This window comes from Ictidomys tridecemlineatus, chromosome 8 (assembly GCF_052094955.1).
Source record: "Ictidomys tridecemlineatus isolate mIctTri1 chromosome 8, mIctTri1.hap1, whole genome shotgun sequence".
Lineage (NCBI taxonomy): Eukaryota > Metazoa > Chordata > Mammalia > Rodentia > Sciuridae > Ictidomys > Ictidomys tridecemlineatus.
The window spans coordinates 51,299,759-51,317,613 of record NC_135484.1 but is presented as its reverse complement, the minus strand read 5'-3'; the positions used below and the strand labels follow the sequence as shown (position 1 = coordinate 51,317,613).

The following is a 17,855-nucleotide window of genomic DNA, read 5'->3' as shown; positions in this document are numbered from 1 at the left end:
AAGAAAACAAACAACCCAATCAACAAATGGGCCAAGGACCTGAACAGACACTTCTCAGAGAAGGATATACAATTAATCAAAAAATACACGGAAAAAATGCCCACCCTCTCTAGCAATCAGAGAAATGCAAATTAAAACCACTCTAAGACACCAAATCAGTCCAGTAAGAATGGCAGCCATTAGGAAGTCAAACAACAACAAGTGCTGGCAAGGATGTGGGGGAAAAGGTACACTTGTACATTGCTGGTGCGACTGCAAATTGGTGCAGCCAATTTGGAAAGCATTATGGAGATTCCTGGGAAAGCTGGGAATGGAACCACCATTCGACCCAGCTATTCCCCTTCTCGGACTATTCCCAAAGACCTAAAAAGAGCATACTATAGGGGTACAGCTACATCAAGGCTCATAGCAGCACAATTCACAATAGCTAGAATGTGGAACCAACCTAGATGCCAGTCAACAGATGAATGGATTAAAAAAATGTGGCATTTGTACACGGTGGAATATTACTCAGCACTAAAAAATAACAAAACCACGGCATTTGCAGGGAAATGGATGGCATTAGAGGAGATTATGCTAAGTGAAGTTAGCCAATCCCTAGAAAAGAAATGCTGAATGTCTTCTTTCATATAAGGAGGGGGACTCAAAACAGAGCAGGCTGGAAGAGCATGAAAAGAAGATTACCAATTGGAAGGGACAAGAGGTGGGAGGGAATGGGAGAGAGAAGGGGAATTTCATGGAAATGGAAGGATACCCTCATTGTTATACAAAATTACATATAAGAGGATGTGAGGGGAAAGGGGGAAAAAGGAGAGAAATGAATTACAGTAGCTGGGGTAGAGAGAGATTATGGGAGGGGAGGGGACAGAAGGGGGGATAGGGAGGGAATAGAAAAGGCAGCAGAATATAACAGACACTAGTGTGGCAGTATGTATCAACTTGGACGTATAACCAATGTGATCCTGCAAACTGTACACGTGGTAAAAGTAAGAATTCATACCCCACTTGAATCAAATGTATGAAATATGATATGTCAAGATCATTGTAATGTTTTGAGCAACCAATAAAAATTTAAAAAAAGAGACAAGAAGAGACGAGGCCCACATTGAAGAGATTTAAAAATTCTACTGAAATCTATAAGAAAATGTTTGAATGAATTATGAGGTATTAAAAGAAGTACAAACTTAATGTCTTGCATAGAATTTATCACCCTATGTTTATAGACTCAAAAAGCTTTCATTATTTTAACCTTCAACGGTGTTTTAACAAAGCCACATTATTAAGGGCTCTCTACTTCTGGCTTATTCTTTCTTACTCAGTCTTTTGCCCCATATGAGATCCTCACCACCACAGTCGTCAATGGCTGACCTCGTACTATAATTCAAGGATCACTCTATGGAACATCTTCTCCACTGATTGACTGTATTCAATTGCACTTCACAGCAGGAAATGTATATAACACAGCTTTATGTTGTTCACAGTATCTATCACAATACCTTGTGCTTTTTGGGCACTGAATATATGTATAAGGATACCCTTATGATTATTGGATGCTTTTTGTCACATGTGCTCGCGAATGAGCCGGGGTTTTCCCTCCATATCCCCCATAGCTTCCAGGAACATTCCAAACATTCTCTTTGGAAGAAGAGAAATGCTTTCATTTGGATGGTCAGTTTCGAATACAGTAGGTAGGTTTCTCTCTCATAATAGAAATATAAAATGACAAACAGCTGTGGTCAGAGCGAACCATGCCAGAAGACTGAATCTGAGTGATCAGAAATGCCTTTCAGCAGGAGGAGCAACCACCACTGGAACCAGATTCAAGCCAAATGTGATAGGTCTTACACTGAAAAAGGATCATTATTTGTGATTGAAAACAATAAACAAACACAGAACACCTAAAGAGAAGGAGGCACCCTGCTATAATTTGGATCTGGAATGTTGCCCAAAGGTCATGTGTTGAAAGCTTGGACCCCAATCTACCAGCATTCAGAACGGACTCTACAGAAAGGTGAATCGAATCCTGAGCTCTAACCTCATCTGTGGATCAATCCACTGATGGGTTCATGATTGGACAGGACTATTGGGAGTTGGTCAAAACTGTGGGGGCGGTAGGGCCTAGTTGGAGGGTAGGCCATTGGAGTTGATTCCCTGGACGGGTACATCATATTCCTCAGTCCTCTCTTCCCCTCACCATTTCCCTGATCTCCATGAGTTGAGAAGCTCTGTTTTGAAGCCAGGCTCTCTGCCATGGTAATCTGCCTCACTTCAGGCCACAGCAATGGAGCCTGAAATTGAACCAAAATAAATATTTACTCATTTAATTTTCTCAGGTATGTTGTCAAAGTGATGAAAAAGTCTTCTCACACACACAAACACACACACACACACACACACACACACAGGAGGAATGGTCTAAAGGGAGAAAAGGACACTTGGTATTGTTGACGCCTTCTTCAACAGTAGACACAGCTGGGGTACAGCGTGGATTCTCACTTCAGCAGATGCTAAGAGGGGCTTAAATTTTTATATTAGTCTTTTATGAGGAGAGACTGACTAACACAGGCCTGACTTCTCTCTCAGATTTGGAGATGAATAAGAAGGACCAAGAAGATTTCCTTTTCTAGCCCAGGACACAAATGCAGTCACTAGTTTCTGATAGCAATCGGAGTAATTATGTCTACTTGCTCCGCTATCTCGAAGGCAAGAGACATTATGAGGTGATTCATATAATCCTTAGGATCTACTTAACCATTAACTTTCCAAAAATTCTTCCTTTTTTTAAATTTTATTTCTGCCACCTTGAGGTTTTGTTTCCTGAACAGACATAGAGAAAGAACAGCTCAAGGAAAAGAGTCTCCTGAAAATGGGCTCTGGGAAGAGAGTAATGGGAGCAAACCCAAACCCCTTCTAAAGGGTAATAAGGAAAATGATCCTAAACAAAACAAAAAGCAAATAGGAACAAAGTGGCAGCAGGCTCTGTTTGTTGGCCACTTTCTCTGCACCAGCCATCAGGTGAGAACTACACACTATGTTGTCATTTACTGTTCAACTCATGCTTGTGAGAGAGGTCTTATAAATGCGTTCTGTCAGTTTAGCTCCAAAATTGCTCTGGTCCCAATGGGTATGTCTGTTACAGCCCACGTGCTTCATCTCTTTGCTTTGTCCCCAACTCTACAAAACTGCCTCCTCATTAACTTGTTGGAATTTAAACACCTTGGAAAGCAGGGCCTTATCTTAACTCCTTCTGATCCTCAGAGGTATGGGAATTACATTTAGGATTGTTACTCCATAGTAGAAAATTTCTCAACTTTTTATTTCACTCTGTACTCTTGAAACCTGGATTATATCTGGCACTGATAAACAACAATAGGTTAAGTGGACATCAACCCATTGGCTCTAAAACAAATTTTCTTAAGTGAAATTTAAGCGGAATTTTTGAGCACCTAAATAAACTTCAATCAGAATTAACAAGGACCAAATAATGTTCAAATGAACTCGAAAATGTATAGATTAACAGCAAAACTTTACTTTTGGAAAGGGTAAAGATGGTTCTTTAGTGAAATCTAATCCATATTATAATTTGAATTCTGAGACTGATTAAGACTTTGTGATGGTTAATTTTATATGTTAACTCGCCTGGGCTACGATGCCCAGATACTTGGCCAACTTTTATTCTGGGTGTGTCTGTGCTGGTGTTATGGGGTGACATTTACTTTTGAATCGGGGACTTTTAGTTACATAGATTCCATTCTCTAATGTGGAGCGAGACCTCACCTCGTCAACTGAATGCAACTGAATGGGACAAAAAGCCCACCTCTCCCAGACAAGAGGGAACTGTCCAGTGAACTACCTTTGGATTTCATCTACAACATTGATTCTTCCTGGCTCCACAGCACACTGCCTTGGGACTCAAACTAGGACACTTTCCTGGATCTCTAGCTCCTCCCAGCCACCCCTGCCCAATCCCGTGAGCCAATAGCTGACAGGAAAGTGCAGGGAAGAAGCAGAGGCCCTGCAGGGGGTGAGTGTGCTACTGGCTGCAGGTCCCTGGTCAAAGCGCAGGACAGGCTTCTGAGTTTACAGGCAGGGAGGGATGATTGGTGGTTGGTGGAGCCCCAGGAACCCCGCGCTCTGAGGAATTCTGAGCGCTTGGGTCATAATTGACCCCGGCAACGCCGGAGGACGTTCGGGGCAGAGAAGTGGATGGTGATGGACGCGCTTCTCAGAGCTGGTCCGATGGCTCGCTGAAGTGGCCACGATGTCGGCCTGGTTTGGAGGCCTGGGCTCAGGCTTGGGCCACTTCTTGGCTCAGGTGGGGAGCAGCTTGGCTTTCCTCACCGGCCATAGCTCCACCCTCACCAGGGACATGCTTCTGGATGACTTAGGAGACCCAGAAGCAGCTTTACATCATTGTCGGAGAAAGGAAATGGAAACTACTGATTCCACACTAAGATGTGAGAATGAAAGACCGAAAAAGTATTGTACTGACCTGGAAGAAAAGCATGAAGCGCCAGAGCTACAAAGAAACCATCAGTCTGTAAGTTGCCAAGATCAACTGCAACAGAAAGAGGTAGAGGTCAGCCATCTTAAAGCAGGACAGACTGTACTGCAAGATCAAATGTTCCAACTACGGGCAGCTGCTCAATCAGTACGCTCGGGAGCTTGTGGTGTGCCAACAACAACCGCACCGGCTCCGTTCGGTTCCCTGATCGGTAGTCATTCTTCAGCCTTTCGTGATGATGACACGGACTTTAGTGACATAATTGTATCACAACAAGAAACAAACAGATTATCAACTGAAGTTGCAAAACAGGAATCTGAAGTTGGCCACTCGAGGCAGATTGCTGAGGCTCAGGGAACACACCATTCTGACTCGAGTGAAATCTGCAAAGTACTAAATACTATCAAGACTCTTCAACCAAACCACAGTCCAGACATAGATGATCATCAGCATGAAATTTCAGTTTGGGAGCAGAGTTCTACTGTGGCAGAAAAGGGAAGAACCCTTCCTCAGCATTCAGCAGTGGAAGAAGTGCTCAGGCTTCAACGAGCCCTGGCTGATGCGGAGAAGGAAATCGTGAGACTAAGTGGTTTAAACCAGGATAACCGCCTTGCTGAAGACAATCTGAAACTTAAAATGCATGTTGAAGCTTTAGAAAAAGAGAAGTCATCATTGAGTCAAGAAAAAGAGGAACTTCAGATGTCACTGTCAAAATTGAGCTGTGACTATCAAGTCATGAAAAGCAGAGCTTCAACAGACGTGAATTTGAATGTACAATTACTAGACTTAAAACTTCACTTGAAGGCAAAGGAGGAAGAACTGAATCAGACTATCAATGAGAAGAAAATGCTGATAGCTGAGTTAGAAGAACTGGATCATCAGAATCAGGAAGCTTCAAAGCACATGATTTTGATACAAGATGAGCTATCCAAACAACAAAATGAAGGAGACCTTGTCATCAAGAAGTTGGAACAAGATCGAGATGACGGAAAAAAGAGAGTTCGTCAACTTGAGGATGAGCAAATGAACATATCCCAAGAGTTGCATGTGCAGAAGGAGAAGTTAACTGAGAATGCGCAGAGCCTCAGTGATTTGCATTTAACTAAGCAGAAGCTTGAAGGTAAAGTAGAAGATTTAGTAGATCAGCTAAATCAGTCACAAAAAAATAGTTTAAACCTCCAGCAGGAAAACCTGGGGCTTAAGGATCACATTAGACAACTTGAAGAGGAGCTGTCTGGATTTAAGAGTAAGTATCCAACTTCTCTGAACGAAGACTCGAACAGTCACTGGAAGGATGACATGCTTAAAGAACGAGAAGCTGAAGTGAGCAACCTAAGGCAAAATCTTTCTGAAGAGGAACAGCTCAATGAAAACTTAACGAAAGTTGCTGTTGAACTCAAGACGGAAAATGAAATGTTGATTTTAGCACGTGACGATGTAAGGCGTAAGTTGGAAGAATCTATTGCTGCTTACAATCAGATCTCTCAAGAAAGAGACACTATCACGGAGACTCTCCAAAGAGACAAAGAAGAGACTGAAGCCAAACTGCACCAGGCAGAAAAAAGACTGTTGGAAGAAGCAAATAATCACAGGCAGACTATTGAGGAACTCTCCAATGCACACAATTTGAAGACCTCTTACTTAAAGCTGAAACACGAATGTGCACTTCAACTCAATCAAGAGAAGGACTTTGAAATAGCAGGACTCAAAAAGAATATTGAGCAAATGACTGCTGATGAAAAAGAAACTGAGGAAATTTTGGCATCTTACATAGAAGAAGAGGAGCGATTGACACAAGTCATAAATGAGAAAGAAGTTTTTATTGAAAAACTCGAAGAAAAAAGTTCACAACTACAAAAGGATTTAGATAAGTGTTCTCAGGCCTTAAGAGAAAATGAAACTTTAAGGCAATCCCTTGAAAGAAAGGACAGAAGTCTTACCTACGTGAAAGCAGAAAACAACTATCTGCGAGTAGAACTGGAAATACTTCGGGAACAGCACAATCAAGCTGTACCAGTGGCTGAGCCTGAAGCTCTTGATGCTATCACAGAACTAGAATTGGAGGTATCTCAACTGAATATAGTCAAAAATCATCTGGAAGATGAAATTCAAGACCATCTGAATATAATTGAAAATCAAAACCAGCGTAAAATGCAACTACTTCAGTCTTTACGGGAGCAGGAGGAGGAAATGGATGAATTTAAGTACCAATATGAGCAGATGAATGCTGCGTATAGCCAGTTAATTTTAGAGGAGGAAATTAAGAACTTGCAGAAAACTATTGAAGAACTAAAAGCCCAGTTGCCTGGAGAGAGAGGAGATGCTCAAACATTGAATTCTGATATTTTTCAAGAGACCAAAGTAAAAATCCTAAGAGAAAACGAGGTTCAACACTTACGGGACCAAGAAGTACAGAGTGCCCTGTCATCAAGTAACCTGAAAAGGGTTCTAGAGCACTTCCAAGAAGAAGAGAAAGCTCTGCATTCTGCCGAATTAGCCAAAGAAAAACAGTCAATAGCTGAATGGAAGAACAAGGCCGAAAAGCTAGAAGGAGAAGTAGCATCACTGCGGGAACGTTTGGATCAAGCGAATGCTCTGTTGGATTCTGCTTCCAGACCGAGAGAAGACTTAGATCTCGAGGAAGAACAGATGGAAGAACTGAAAAAACAAAAGGAGCCCCGAAAAGAAATGTTGGACCACGCACAACAGAAATCGTCCACTTTGGGCAACAGCGCAGAAGGAAAAGTGGACAAAGTCCTCATGCAAAACCTTTTTATCGCTCATCTCCAGACACCAAAAGGCAAACGTCCTGAAGCATTGCAGTTGATGGGGAGCATCCTGGACATTCCAAAGGACCAAATGCAGCACTTGCTGAATAAAGATTCTTATGGTGGTGTCGGTAAGTGGATGAGGAGTTGGCTTGGAGGGGCTTCAAAAAGTGTCCCCGACATACCTCTGAAACCAAATCAACAACCTGTGCTTCAGAGTTCTTTCCCAGAACTCTTTACCAGGAAATGTTAAAGATGGAGCCAAATTAAGAGCTGGCAGAAGCACCAACGGGAATCCACTCTTGGTTCCACGTTCTGCAGCTGTGCCTCTTAGTAACCTAGCTGGAGTTGGACTTGGTGGACCAGGGCATCCTCTTTTTAAACCCACCTTTACACCGTTGCCAGTGTCCCCGGACAATAGGGCCAGAGCTGTACTCCAGGATCTTCTAAATATTTAGCATTATTCTAAAGAAGCCATAACCCCTTTTTTTTTTTATGTTTTACAGCATGGCCTTTTGAAAAAGTACTCATGTGTTTGTAGACAAAAAGAGAAAGCAAAACAGCTGGTATATGTAAGTGGATAGCTACTGGGTATTTTATTTTATTTCTTTAGTTGTTGTTGTTGTTGTGATTTTTTGCTATAGTACTTTTAAAAAAAAAATTTGTTTTGTTTTTTGTAGCACTTTTTGTTTATAGAATTTTGTTCCAATGTAGCAGATAATCATCACCAGTTATCAATTCTGATGTACTTTAGCGAGCAACTGTACAGAGCAGCCTTCTTGAACCACTAGTTCCAACCTCACTTAATGGCATTAAGATAAAAACGATACATGTAATTACAGGAAACAAGAAAAACCCAACCCATAAGAAGGATGTCTCCGATTTAGAGTACATGAAAACCAAATATAGTGTTGCAAAACGTTGAGAATATTTAGTTTATCCAAGATAACATTGTACAACTACCAAGCGAAAATTCCAATAGGGAGGACCTAAACAGGAAGCTTAGTGGATAAATTCTAAGATGCCTTGAATCCAAATTCTATGACCCCTATCCATTTTGCCGATTTCCATTTCTCTACGAAAGTCACTCCACATTAATTCAGTTTTCCAGATGATAAACATGTCCAGAAGGAAGAGTATTTCTATGAGTCAACCCCAAAGTGGGATCACGTGATCCATTGCCAATGGAAAAGTTAATTAGTAGGAATGTATCATTAAATATCTGGACTGCTTATCTACATACTATTGGGGGCTCTACAATAATTCTTATAAACACATTCTATAAAACATTGGATCAAAACAAGTTGGGGAGAGAAATAAGCTAACAACAGTTTTTGAAAGATGAAAAGCTTTAAAATAGGAGTAGTTACAACCTTTTGATAAATTAAGGTAAAAGATGAATCAAAAGTTTCTAGCTTAAGTAGGTAAAATCAGAGAAGAGAAAAAGCAGATTGCATAGCACATACTTCTCCGACACCTGTAGTTTCTAAAACCATTCAGAACCTTTTTATTAAAATTAATTTAAACAAAATTTAATATATTTTGAAATACAAATTATACTATCATTTAATATAAATTAATCTAATTTAAATTAATCTTATTAGTAGTATTATTTAAATTTCTTTTATTAATACTATGGTTTGATCTAAATTTATTTTATTAATTGATATTGTTTATATTAAATTATCAATAAATATTAAATTTATTTATAATTTAATATAAATTCCATTTATATTAAATTATAGTATGATTTATATTTAAAAATTCATTAAATTTTATTTAAATTAATACAATTTAACAAAGTAAATTTAACATAATATAGATTGAATTATTTAATATCGACTATATAACTTAATATAAACGTCAATAAAGTTAATTTTAATAAAAATGCTCTTAGTTGTTTTGGAAATTACAGGTGGCAGTGAAGTATTAGCAACATTATCTTCTTTTTTCTCCTCTTTGATTTTACCTAACTTAAGCTAGAACCTTTTGGTTTATCTTTTGTTTTACTTTACAAAAATAAAAAAAAGGAAGAAAAACACCTAGTAGCTACACACATATCAGCTTTTCCTTTCTTATTTCTAAATTTGACCTTAACATTTACATTATTTGACCAAAATTAAGATGCCACCAGTTGTTAGGCATGAACAAAATCACTGAAACAACAACTGGAGGATGCATCCCAAAGTCACATTGGCCAAGTATTCAAAACATATAAATGTCTGAGAACTGATGAGCTCTGATAGTAAAGTTTCCAAATGCTATGGAAAATGATGACATTTCTCTTTTTGTGTTTTTAAGCTGAGAACCTAAGGTATGTTATCAGAAATTGTATGGAACTCAAGTCTTTAAATTTCTTATTTTTCCTGTACTGTAGACAAAGAGACTCACAATTCCTTGAGCTCTACTAGCATTTTAGTGACAGGAAAAAATTCAATGATGCATAGTTCTTTATCTGCATTCAATGTCTATCAATCTTACATACTTTGGGAAGGGTCACAAGCCACAGCCCTTATGCCTCCTGCTCTATTTCAAAGCTTCCAGCGTCAGTTGCAACAATTCTAGGAAACACTGGGAATACTCTATGGTACAAAATGCACAATTACTTTTATTTGAAAGCATCTCTAAGACATGAGTCATTACGTGACTTTCTTGTTCTAAGTAAATTTACTGAATTATTATTAAGTGATAACATAGTAAGCCAAAATGAAAAATGAAAGCATATGCTTCAAATCAGAGCAAGGAAGAAATAAGAAGGTATGATGTGTGGTAAAAACACACGAACATGCAAATATTATCCAGCCTTCTTACGTCAAATTTCCTCTTTTTTATTTATTCATTTTTTGGAGGTTCCATTCTTGCATGATATGCATGGAACAACTTTTGGGGGGATACAATCAGAAATGCAGCACTAAAATCTGCCTTCCTGTAACATCACACGGCTTACTCCCGAGAAGAATATCAAACTATATATTTGGCTTCCACTTGCCAAATTACTTGGAATCTGATTCCAGTAGACTTCACATGGTTGGGAAAAGCAGAGTTCAGATTTGTCATGAGAGATTTTTATATATTCTGCTCACTCCATTGTGTCTAGGTGAGCCTTTGGGTTTCAATGCCTGGAAACACACTTCTTATATTTCTGAATTTAAGAGCTCTTGGAAACGGCGACCTCACTGCATTCTTGAGAAAAATATGTTATACAGGTACTCAGAAAATCACAAAGATTAATATAGATTCAAGATTTTTTTTTTTTTTTAAGACAAGGGGTTTAATGGAGAAAACAGCAAGATAGCCTTAGAAATTTCATACTCCCTGCATTCTTAGGAAAAGCTTCTATATTGTAAAGAATAACACCAAACAGAAAAGTTCCTAAGAAAATATTGTGCTTTCAGTTTCCTTGTCTCATAAATTTTATTAAAGTTTCATTAAAGACCCTGTATTTGCTAGCCTTTTTATTAAATACTTTTTTGAGATATTCTATTAATGTCTATGACTGGATTTTATTTGGTCTCACATTAATGTCGCTCCCTGTGACAAAGGGTACATGGGAGGCAGGCAGGATCAGCCTGTCCTCTCCGAGGCACCAGCTGTCCCAACCAGGCTCTGACAGAGGTAGTGAAGGTCGCTAGCGTCTCCTGGACTGAGCGAGAGGGTAAGTATCTGAGTAATATTAATTGTGTATAAATGCCACATTTTTTTATGCATTCATCTACTAAGTTGTTTCCACAATTTAGCTAATGTGAATTTTGCTGCTATAAACATTGATGTGGCTGTGTCCCTGTAGTTTGCAGTTGTTAAGTCCTTTGGGTATAGACCAAAAAGAGGGATAGCTAGGTCAAATGGTGGTTCTACTCCCAAATTTCCAGGGAATCTCCAAACTGCTTTCCATATTGGCTGCACCAATCTACAGTCCCACCGACAGTGTAGGAGTGTACATGTTTCCTGAAATCCTCACCAACACTTATTGTTGTTGTCTTCATAATAGCTGCCATTTTCAAAAATCGCTGACATTCTAACTGGAGGGAGGTGCAATTAAACCCCTATCTCTCACCATGCACAAAACTCCACTCAAATGATTCAAGGACCTAGGAATAAAACCAGAGACCTTGCATGTAACAGAAGAAAAAGTAGGCCCTAATTCCAATCATATGGGATTAGTCCCAAAATTCCTTAATAAGACTCCTATAGCACAAGAATTAAAATCCAGTATCAATAAATGAGATAGATGCAAACTAAAAAAGTTTCTTCTCCACAAAACAAACAATCTGGGAGGTGAATAGAGATCCTACATCTTGGGAGAAAAGTTTTGCCCCATCACACATCAGATAGAGCACTAATCTCTAGGGTATAGAAAGAACTCACAAATCTAAATACACACACACACACACACACACACACACACACACACACACAAACAAACAAACAAATAAATAAATAAATAAATAAATAAAATGACCCATTCAATAAATGGGCCACGGACCTGAACAGACACTTCTCCCCAGATGATATAAAATTAATCAACAAATAGATGCAAATATGCTCCTCATCACTAGCACTTAGAGAAGTGAAAATCAAAACTACACTAAGATTTGAAGTTCAATCTTAAAGGCTGAAAATGAGCATGTTTCACCTCTCTTTCTCCTTCTACCACCAAATCCTCACAGAAATTAGAAGAGGACATTTGAAATGCTCAGTGATCCAAAATAAGAATGAGAATTTCAAGGACTGAACACAAAAATAGATTATGAAAGAGTAGATCAAGTTGAAAAGACAAAAGCAAATATAGAACGTGCAAGAAAACAGTTCACTTCCAGAAGCTGAGAGGTAACAGGCTGCTTCATGCTTTCAGTATTACATACCAGGGATCACAGAGCACAGGACAACAATAAGATAGTTATCTGGGGTACCACACCGTGGGGTATATAGAGCAAAAACATGGGAAACCCTGCAGATTAAAAGGCATAAACTGAACATCCCTCTCTCAGAACCCAAACAAGGAACCACCAACAAGCAGGGAGGGGATAGAGAAGAGCTGTGTAATGCACTTAAGAAGCCTGACTGAGTAGCTATACCAAGAAGTTGTACCATGCACACAAAACTACATATCATGTTCAAACACACAGGCTACAGCCACCAAAATTTACCATGCCCTAGACCACAATGAAAACGCCAGCCAATTCCGTAAAGGTGTTATCACACACGCTGCAATTCCTTGTGCATCTAAAATTAGAAGAATTTTGACTCCTCAAAAAAAAAAAAAAAAAATTCCATATACAATGAAATTAGGGCCATAGAAACAATTCCAAATAATTGTTAGATTAAAGCAAAAATCAAGATGGGATTAAATTAAAATACTATAATAGTCATCTGGTGAGTATGACAGAAGCAACAGGGATTTAGATATATGTATTTGAAAAGAGATTGAAATCAAACGGCATATGCTTTTAACATAAAAACATAATACCTGGATACTGGATAAAATAATGTCAATGTTAAGGCAAAATTTAGAAAAAACAAAGGAAAAGCTGATGTGTGTAGCTACTGGGTGTTTTGTCTTCCCATTTTCATCTTGGTAAATTAAGATAAAAGATAAACAAAAGTTTCTAGCTTAAGTTAGGCAAAATGAGACAGCAGACAAAAGTAGAATATATAGCTAATATTTCTCTGATACCTGTAGTTTCTAAAACCACTAAGAGGATTTTTATTAAAATTAATTTTATTAATATTTTTATTATATCGTTAATATTCAATGACTTAATCTATATTAAATGTTATTTAAATTCACTTTGTTAAATTGTATTAATTTAAATGAAATTTAATGAATTTTTAGTATACTGATTTTAAGTCCTCTAGTTATAAACCAATGAGTGGGATAGCTGGGTCAAAGGGTGCTTCCGATCCCAGTTTTCCGAGGAATTTTCATACTGCTTTTCAGACTGGCTGCATCAATTTGCAGTGCCACCAGCAATGTATACGTGTACCTTTTCCCCCCTCATCCTCGCCAACACTTATTGTTGCTGATATTCTTGATGATTGCCATTCTGATTGAAGTGAGATGAAACCTTAGAGTAGTTTTGATTTGCATTTCTCTCATTACTAGTGAAGTTGAACATTTTTTTCATGTATTTATTGATTGATTGTATTGCTTCTTCTGTGAAGTGTCTGTTCAATACCTTGCCCTTTACATTAAAAAATATATATATTGTGTATTGCTGGCAAAAATAGAGTATCATTGAATAGTTCCAAAGTTTAGAGACTTCTAAAAAAGTGGCTTTTATAGACTTTCATGAGTTGAAAACTAGTTGTATTTCTAATAGGGTAGAGCTCAGTAATCACTATGTTGCCATCAAGAAAGCCCTGCAGATGTTTGCCCAGTGGAATGAAAAAAAAAAAAAAAAAACCAGAATTGAGAACATCATCCAGGCAAATCAGTAGGCAACTGATTCTAGTTCGAGGTAGACAATTAATCTGTTGAAGAATCTACTTTCACAGTTTGTATATAACATTTATGGACTATTTTACATTCTATTTTAAAAATATTGATTATTTAGCCTTTAGTGGACACAACATCTTTATTTTATTTATTTTTTTAGGTAGTGCTGAGGATCAAACCCCATGCCTCACGCATGCTAGGTGAAGGAGCTACTACTTGAGCCACATCCCCAACACTCTCTTAAATTCTTATTTTCACCTTGCTTCCTTATGATAATGAGAATTCAAATTTATGGGTAATATATCATTCACTGAACAACTTGTCAGTCCAAATCAATCCTTCTACTACTGTATTGTCACTGGAGTGTTATGTTAATCTTCCTACAAACGTGTGCGGAACATTTCATTGATTATGCCAATTCTTAAAAATACAAATGTGCCGAGCCCTAATATCCAGAGTATACAAACAACTCAAAAATTAAACATTAAGAAAACAAACAACCCAATCAACAAATGGGCCAAGGACCTGAACAGACACTTCTCAGAGAAGGATATACAATTAATCAAAAAATACACGGAAAAAATGCCCACCCTCTCTAGCAATCAGAGAAATGCAAATTAAAACCACTCTAAGACACCAAATCAGTCCAGTAAGAATGGCAGCCATTAGGAAGTCAAACAACAACAAGTGCTGGCAAGGATGTGGGGGAAAAGGTACACTTGTACATTGCTGGTGCGACTGCAAATTGGTGCAGCCAATTTGGAAAGCATTATGGAGATTCCTGGGAAAGCTGGGAATGGAACCACCATTCGACCCAGCTATTCCCCTTCTCCGACTATTCCCAAAGACCTAAAAAGAGCATACTATAGGGGTACAGCTACATCAAGGCTCATAGCAGCACAATTCACAATAGCTAGAATGTGGAACCAACCTAGATGCCAGTCAACAGATGAATGGATTAAAAAAATGTGGCATTTGTACACGGTGGAATATTACTCAGCACTAAAAAATAACAAAACCACGGCATTTGCAGGGAAATGGATGGCATTAGAGGAGATTATGCTAAGTGAAGTTAGCCAATCCCTAGAAAAGAAATGCTGAATGTCTTCTTTCATATAAGGAGGGGGACTCAAAACAGAGCAGGCTGGAAGAGCATGAAAAGAAGATTACCAATTGGAAGGGACAAGAGGTGGGAGGGAATGGGAGAGAGAAGGGGAATTTCATGGAAATGGAAGGATACCCTCATTGTTATACAAAATTACATATAAGAGGATGTGAGGGGAAAGGGGAAAAAAGGAGAGAAATGAATTACAGTAGCTGGGGTAGAGAGAGATTATGGGAGGGGAGGGGACAGAAGGGGGGATAGGGAGGGAATAGAAAAGGCAGCAGAATATAACAGACACTAGTATGGCAGTATGTATCAACTTGGACGTATAACCAATGTGATCCTGCAAACTGTACACGTGGTAAAAGTAAGAATTCATACCCCACTTGAATCAAATGTATGAAATATGATATGTCAAGATCATTGTAATGTTTTGAGCAACCAATAAAAATTTAAAAAAAGAGACAAGAAGAGACGAGGCCCACATTGAAGAGATTTAAAAATTCTACTGAAATCTATAAGAAAATGTTTGAATGAATTATGAGGTATTAAAAGAAGTACAAACTTAATGTCTTGCATAGAATTTATCACCCTATGTTTATAGACTCAAAAAGCTTTCATTATTTTAACCTTCAACGGTGTTTTAACAAAGCCACATTATTAAGGGCTCTCTACTTCTGGCTTATTCTTTCTTACTCAGTCTTTTGCCCCATATGAGATCCTCACCACCACAGTCGTCAATGGCTGACCTCGTACTATAATTCAAGGATCACTCTATGGAACATCTTCTCCACTGATTGACTGTATTCAATTGCACTTCACAGCAGGAAATGTATATAACACAGCTTTATGTTGTTCACAGTATCTATCACAATACCTTGTGCTTTTTGGGCACTGAATATATGTATAAGGATACCCTTATGATTATTGGATGCTTTTTGTCACATGTGCTCGCGAATGAGCCGGGGTTTTCCCTCCATATCCCCCATAGCTTCCAGGAACATTCCAAACATTCTCTTTGGAAGAAGAGAAATGCTTTCATTTGGATGGTCAGTTTCGAATACAGTAGGTAGGTTTCTCTCTCATAATAGAAATATAAAATGACAAACAGCTGTGGTCAGAGCGAACCATGCCAGAAGACTGAATCTGAGTGATCAGAAATGCCTTTCAGCAGGAGGAGCAACCACCACTGGAACCAGATTCAAGCCAAATGTGATAGGTCTTACACTGAAAAAGGATCATTATTTGTGATTGAAAACAATAAACAAACACAGAACACCTAAAGAGAAGGAGGCACCCTGCTATAATTTGGATCTGGAATGTTGCCCAAAGGTCATGTGTTGAAAGCTTGGACCCCAATCTACCAGCATTCAGAACGGACTCTACAGAAAGGTGAATCGAATCCTGAGCTCTAACCTCATCTGTGGATCAATCCACTGATGGGTTCATGATTGGACAGGACTATTGGGAGTTGGTCAAAACTGTGGGGGCGGTAGGGCCTAGTTGGAGGGTAGGCCATTGGAGTTGATTCCCTGGACGGGTACATCATATTCCTCAGTCCTCTCTTCCCCTCACCATTTCCCTGATCTCCATGAGTTGAGAAGCTCTGTTTTGAAGCCAGGCTCTCTGCCATGGTAATCTGCCTCACTTCAGGCCACAGCAATGGAGCCTGAAATTGAACCAAAATAAATATTTACTCATTTAATTTTCTCAGGTATGTTGTCAAAGTGATGAAAAAGTCTTCACACACACACACACACACACACACACACACACACACACACACTCAAACACACACACACACAGGAGGAATGGTCTAAAGGGAGAAAAGGACACTTGGTATTGTTGATTCCTTCTTCAACAATAGACACAGCTGGGGTACAGCGTGGATTCTCACTTCAAGAGATGCTAAAAGGGGCTTAAATTTTTATATTAGTCTTTTATGAGGAGAGACTGGCTAACACAGGCCTGACTTCTCTCTCAGATTTGGAGATGAATAAGAAGGACCAAGAAGATTTCCTTTTCTAGCCCAGGACACAAATGCAGTCACTAGTTTCTGATAGCAATCGGAGTAATTATGTCTACTTGCTCTATCTTGAAGGCAGAGACATTATGAGATGATTCATATAATCCTCAGGATCTACTTAACCATTAACTTTCCAAAAATTCTTCCTTTTTTTAAATTTTATTTCTGCCACCTTGAGGTTTTGTTTCCTGAACAGACATAGAGAAAGAACAGCTCAAGGAAAAGAGTCTCCTGAAAATGGGCTCTGGGAAGAGAGTAATGGGAGCAAACCCAAACCCCTTCTAAAGGGTAATAAGGAAAATGATCCTAAACAAAACAAAAAGCAAATAGGAACAAAGTGGCAGCAGGCTCTGTTTGTTGGCCACTTTCTCTGCACCAGCCATCAGGTGAGAACTACACACTATGTTGTCATTTACTGTTCAACTCATGCTTGTGAGAGAGGTCTTATAAATGCGTTCTGTCAGTTTAGCTCCAAAATTGCTCTGGTCCCAATGGGTATGTCTGTTACAGCCCACGTGCTTCATCTCTTTGCTTTGTCCCCAACTCTACAAAACTGCCTCCTCATTAACTTGTTGGAATTTAAACACCTTGGAAAGCAGGGCCTTATCTTAACTCCTTCTGATCCTTAGAGGTATGGGAATTACATTTAGGATTGTTACTCCATAGTAGAAAATTTCTCAACTTTTTATTTCACTCTGTACTCTTGAAACCTGGATTATATTTGGCACTGATAAACAACAATAGGTTAAGTGAACATCAACCCATTGGCTCTAAAACAAATTTTCTTAAGTGAAATTTAAGCGGAATTTTTGAGCACTTAAATAAACTTCAATCATCGTGTATTTTTATTTTTCTGGTACTGGACACTGAACCCATAGGCACTTTACCATTGAGCTACATCCTCAGTTCTTTTTATTTTTAAATTTTCAGCCAGGCTTGATAAATTGCTGGGGCTAGCCTCAAATTTAAGATCATCCTGCCTCAGCCTCTTATGTCCCTGAAATTACAGGCAAACC

At 38.7% G+C, this 17,855-nt stretch overlaps 1 protein-coding gene across 14 annotated transcripts in view; it reads right to left on the bottom strand.

Moving 5' to 3' along the window:
• Window positions 1–17,855, bottom strand: part of LOC144366099 (heat shock factor protein 2-like) — a 102,429-nt gene that overhangs the window by 64,915 nt on the left and 19,659 nt on the right. For 2 of the 14 annotated variants that reach the window (XM_078019465.1, XM_078019468.1), the window contains one exon: window positions 3,855–4,558. The exons of the other annotated variants lie outside the window; for them this stretch is intronic. The gene's annotated coding sequence lies outside the window, so the exon portion shown is untranslated. Of the gene's footprint in view, window positions 1–3,854; window positions 4,559–17,855 lie in introns of those variants that run through there. 14 annotated transcript variants of the gene reach the window in all.